Raw genomic sequence first — 6,396 nt, forward strand, 5'->3', positions numbered from 1 at the left:
GCCAAGGCCTGACTAGCTGGCTGGTGGACCCCCTGAAGGGTAACACTGAGGCCACAGCCTTGATTCTGAACACTTGAGGGCCTGGGTCTGTAGCAGTAACATGGCTGGTACTGTTGTTTCTCTTGGACAATTTTTTTTTTTTAATTTTTGACAGGCAGAGTGGACAGTGAGAGACAGAGACAGAGAGAAAGGTCTTCCTTTTGCCGTTGGTTCACCCTCCAATGGCCGCCGCGGTAGCGCGCTGCGGCCGGCGCACCGCGCTGATCCGATGGCAGGAGCCAGGTGTTTATCCTGGTCTCCCATGGGGTGCAGGGCCCAAGGGCTTGGGCCATCCTCCACTGCACTCCCTGGCCACAGCAGAGAGCTGGCCTGGAAGAGGGGCAACCGGGACAGGATCGGTGCCCCGACCGGGACTAGAACCCGGTGTGCCGGCGCCGCTAGGCGGAGGATTAGCCTATTGAGCCGCGGCGCCGGCCGGACAATTTTTTTAAACCTGTAATTCTTATAAAGTTTCATAAATGTTTTTTTGAATAGAAAGAAGTTGAGTTATAGACTTGTAGCAAACCAGATTATGCATGAATAGGAAAGGGTTGGGGGATTAAAAAGGTTTTTCTTTATAATGATTACCTTCTAAATGTGAAATGAGGAATTTGTTTTCTAGATTAAGACTGTTTTGCATATCTCTTGAGGAGCAGAGGTAATGTGTATTCCAAGAGGGGAAAGTCAGCTACAGAAACTGTTAAGAATGAAAAGCCAGTTCCATATTCCATAATTGCTGGAGAACCATCTGTTTAAAAAAAAATGGAGGGATAAGGTGCCCTTGTTTCATGTCCAAACACACAGTAATAAAAGGAGAACATTTAAGTTTGTAGTGAAATGGCAGTTTTCATCCTTAGTTCATTGTACTCAATTATATTGAATTGAGAAATGGACAAAAACTTGCTCCGTTAGGACTTCTTGGAGTCAGCCTTGTGGCAGAGCAGGTAAAGCTGCCGCATGCAATGCAGACTTCCCATACGGACACCTGTTCAAGGCCCTGGCTGCTCTACTTCCAGTCCAACTTCCTGCTAATGGCCTGAGGAAAGCACCCAAAATGGACCAAGTGCTGGACCATGCCTCCCAATAGGAGACCTGGAAGACACTCTTAGCTCCTGGCTTCTGCCTGGCCCAGAGCTGGCCACACAGCCATCTAGGGAGTGAACCAGCTGATGGGAAGATGGATCTTTCTTTCTCTGTAGCTTTGACTTTAAAATAAATAAATAAATAGAAAGAAACAAAATCATAACTTCCAAGGAGATGATATTAGAAGATGGATTATATGATAGATTTTTAGGTCATGAGGTTAGTGCCCCCATAATTGAAATTCCTGCCTTCTATAAGAGACCCCAGAGAACCCTTTCATCTTGTCTGACACATGAAGACACAGCCAGAGATGCCATCTACACACCAGGAAGATCCATACAAGATAACAAATGTGCTGGAGCCTTAATCTTAGACTTCCCAGCTTCCAGAAGTGTGAGAAGTAAATTTCTGTTCTGTGTAAGTCACCAAGTCTATGACATTTTTTACATCAGTCTGAACAGACTGAGAATCAATTCTGTATGAGTGAACTTAAAGAAATTCTCATGCTGAAAAATGGTCTATCATTTATAAAGCATTCCATCTAAATTCAAAGTTACTAATTGATAGATAATCTATATGGGCAGTGGGAAGATAAGTGGGCTGATCTGATTAATAAAATTAACTAAAAGTCAAGTTTGAGATGATGTCTACTCTCATGTTATCCATATTCATATTTATCATTAAGTCTGCAAAAGATCAGGAGAATCACATCCTTAACAAAGAAATTGCCAAATGGCAACAGTGTCTCTTTAAGCTTGCTTGGAATCACAGACTTCTCTCTGAAACCCTCTACCATTAATTCCAAAACCCTAAGCCTGTAATAAATTCCTCTGCCTTCCTACCCCTGAACACCTTTAACGATCAGGGGCAGTGCCAGGGACCTGGAGGCTCAATAGCGACCCGGATAGCAGGACAGTTGAACTCCAGAAGCTGAACCCTCCCAAGGAGAGCTGTGGCCTCTGCACAGCTCTCTTTCAAACCAGGAACCAAGAGCTTCAAGACTGTGGAAACCCTAAAGAGAGGACAGCCCTGGGAAGAAGATAGGTGGAGACAAGACACATTTCTAATGAAGACATTCTTCCTCTTTGCCAGCCCTGGAATACTGTATCTGATGGTGGGTATGAGAAGTTGCTGACTGTATCTGAGGAAGGGCCACCTTCTGGATGTGATGGTCATGAGAGCCAAGAATGTGAGTCTTCCTGTGGGGTTTGCCTCCATCTGAGCTGAGCAAGGCTATGTGATGCCTCACCATAGGGAAGCTGGACCTGACATTAGAGGGGTTTGGAGAGCCTCCAGCCTATGTGATATTTCCTAATTCTAATAATAGGATTTGAATCTGTGCTCACAATAAGCCCCTGTGTGCACCCACTGGACAATGTGTCAGTGAACATTTGTGAAGAGAAAGGAAAAATGGTGGGTGAATGAAGGAGGGGGGAAGCAAATATGAGCTGGCCAGCACTGTGGCATAGCAGGTAAACTTTCCTCCTGCAGTGCCTGCATCCCATATGGGTGCCAGTTTAAGTCCTGGCAGCTCCACTTTGATCCAGCTCTCTGCGGTGGCCTGGGAAAGCAGTAGAAGATGATGCAAGCCCTGGGGTCCCTGCACCCACATGGGAGACCCAGAAGAATCTCCTGTCTCCTGGCTTTGGATTGACACAGCTCTGGCCATTACTTTCTTTGGGAAGTAAACCAGCAGATGGAAGAGCTCACTCTAACTGTCTCTCTCTCTCTCTATCTCTCTGCCTCTGCCTCTCTGCAACACTATGCCTTACAAATTAATAAACAGATCTCAAAAAACAACAACAGCAACAACAACAACAACAAAAAACTAGATAGATTCCAAAGAAAGGCAATGGAACAAATGGAGAAAAGGCTTATGGTCAACACACACAAGTCAGAGATAAGAATATTTTAGTGGAAATAGGAATGCAAGCTCTGTAGCACCAGTACATGGTCTCAGCATATGGGGACAAAGTCCACAATCAGTCCATACTAGGATTACTATATTAGGGCAATGAGAATTCTGAGTAAGGGCCAAAGTCAGTGTCTGAGAAGACTAAGAAGAGGTTCTTTCCAGGTGTTCCTCTAGATTTTGAATTGATTTCTATGGGACTGTATTCTGGCTTTTCAGGATCACTGCTTGTTGAATCACTGGTTTCACATTGTCCTGTCTCTAGCTGCTGGTGAGGATGTGCCTTGTTAGACAGGACCTACAATATTCCTCTTTTCCTTTGGTGAGACGGTCTTTTCATTTCCTCTCTCTTCAAGTTGTCACTCTGCTCTCTTGAAGTTCGCTTCCTCTGACTGGACATCTATATGATGACCTGTCAGGTAGGCTACTTTCTCCTGTTCTTCAGTTCATGTCAGTGTGAGATGTGTTGTTCTTGCACTTTGGAATGTCTAACTGCACACTTGGCTCTGTGCCCTTCTTAGGGTATGCTGATAAATGGATATAATAATAACATGATAAGCTGAATACTGAACTAATCTCCTGAGCAAAGGTGTTCATGTCCTAATACTTTAGACTTATGAACCTGTAAATATGTTGTTTTAAATACTAAGCGGGGCATTGCAAATGTGATTATATCAGAAATCATGACAGGGTTAGATAATACTGATTTGACTAGGTGGGCCTCATGCAATCACAATGGTCTTCATGAAAGAGAAATAAAAAGTTAAGAGTCATAGTAGAAAACGTGGCCCACTTTTCTCCCTTTTGTTGACCTCATTGCCCTTGTTGCCCTGGCCTTTGGGTGTGTGGCCTTCGGCCACCTGCTCTCTCCGCTTTCCCTTCACTACCTGTGCTAAACTGCTTGTAGCTGCTCATAACTAATTGCTTGCTGCACATGGCTCCTGGCCTGCTCTCTGGTTGGTGTGGATCTAGACTTCCCTTTCTCCTTAGCTAGAGCCCTTACTCTCCTATGCGTTTCTCTCACTGAATAAAACCCTTAAAACTTTAAAAAAGAAAGAAAATGCGATAATGCATGCAAAAGGTTGAAATGATTCAAAGGATTCACAATCGAAGATTGGTGGCATCCAATACACACAGATACAACACATGCACACACACAGATACATACACAGAGGTCAGAGAAATGGATTATATGTTAAAGTCTCTAGAAGAAACCAACTCTGATGATATTTTAATCAACCCAAGTGAAACTGATCCTGCACCTTAGAATGCCATAACCATAATTTAATCATCTGCATGGTTTTGAGCCACTGCATTTATAGTACTGAGTAATAGTAATAATGAGAATCAATGCAATTATTCTTTGCCTCCTAATTTATAATAAAGATTTAGTTACAGAATTTGTGTGAGTTCAAAAGCAGGGTAAAGATGAACACTTTATGTCTGATGAGGGAAGGTACAGATGGAAGAGAGATTACAAGACTTAATGAAACATTCATGTTTGGCCTTATTGAGAAGTTGAGTTTACAGAGTATAAGACTGACTTCTTGCTACACTTTCACCAGTACATGAATTACCACATTTTCATTTTCCTGTCAAGAAGATTTAAAAAGTGCTTAATAGTTTCAATTTGCAATATTTATTTTAAATAAATTTTCATGGTTAATAACAATATTCATTTCTTTTTTTTTTATGTCCTTAATGACCACTTCTCATATTTCTACTATTATGGGGGTTTTCATGAAATATTGTTAGATAAAAAAAAAGAAGCTTTGGAGCTGACCCTGTGGAGAATTGTATTAATACCCTGGCCTGAAGTGCTGGCATCCCATATGGGCACCAGTTCCAGACTTGGCTGCTCCACTCCTGATTCAGCTCCCTGCTATTGCCTGGAAAAACAGTAGAGGATGGACCACATCCTTGAGCCCCTGTACCCATGTAGGAGACCTGGAAGAAGCTCCTGGCTCCTGGCTTTGGATCGGTGCAGCTATGGATGTTGCGGCCAATGAGGGAGTGAACCAGTGAATGGAAGACCTCTCTATTTCTCTCTGACTCTCCTCTCTCTGACTTTCAAATAAATAAATAAGTCTTAAAAAAAGCTTTAGAATGTACATGTAGTAAGAGTCCAGTGTTATAAAAATATTTAATGCTATATGTATGTGTTTATATGTACTGATATTCTCTGAAAATATATAACTACACATTCATATATGTACAGAAACATGTAAATCTTTATAATAGTTTATTAACTGGGGCACAGTGGGTTTAGTCCCTGTTTTCAACAACAACATGCCATATTGAAATGGTGGTTCAAGTACTGACTGCTCAATTCATTCTATCTCCCTGTTAATGCAACTGGGAAGGCAGGAGAAGATGGACCAGGTATATGGGTCCCTACAATCCTGGTATGCAGGGATCAGGTATGGACCAGGTATGCAGACATGGTTGATCAGGATATAGTTCAAGACTCCTGGAATTAGCCTGTCCTAACCTAGCCGTTGCAGCCATTTGTGGAGGGAACCAGAGGATGGAAGATTTATGTCTCTCCCTCTCTATATGTCATTCTACATTTCAAATAAATAAATAATTTTTAAAAATGCATGACAATGTATCTTCCTCTTGGAGATGAGCTCAGAAAGGGGCATGAGTGATGTCAATTTTAATTTCAGATACAGAAGAAGGGAAAAACATGACCAAAATACGAGGAGTATTTGATTTTCAGGTACCTTTGGTTTAGAGAGGAAATGAGGCTGATTAATTCAAGGACATAGCCCAAAATTACCTTCAAAATTATGTTAAGTGTGAAACAACATGATGGAATGTAGAAAAATGGTAACATAGGCTTTCCATGGATTTTGATCATGTTCTGGAAAAAAAGCACTGAGAACATTAGATTAGAAATAGAACAATGCACGTGTATATCTGCCTCTAAATTGAAAACGGAGAGTAAAATTATATTCCAATTTTTATACTATGTTCACAGTAGCCTAAAGAAGGAAAATGAATTGTGAAATCTAATGATCATCTTCCTTTAAGCTGATCCTCTCAACTTTCCCTACAGGTTAGAACTGCTCTTAGCAGAGTTTCTTTCAGGGCCCAGCATTGTGGTGTAGCAGGTAAAGCCAGGAAAAACAGTAGAAGATGGCCCCAGTGCATGGGTTCCTGACACCCATATAGCAGGCTTGGATGATGCTCCTGACTTATCTGGCTAAGCCCTAACCATCGCAGCTTTTTGTAAAGTAACCAGTTAGTGGAAGAACGACCTCTCTCTCTCTCTCTCTGTCTCTCTCTCTCTCTCTTTCCCTCCCACGCCTTCTCCTTCCTCTCTCCTGTTCATTCTCTCCCTCATCTCTATAACTCTG

This window comes from Lepus europaeus, chromosome 17 (assembly GCF_033115175.1).
Source record: "Lepus europaeus isolate LE1 chromosome 17, mLepTim1.pri, whole genome shotgun sequence".
Classification (NCBI taxonomy): domain Eukaryota; kingdom Metazoa; phylum Chordata; class Mammalia; order Lagomorpha; family Leporidae; genus Lepus; species Lepus europaeus.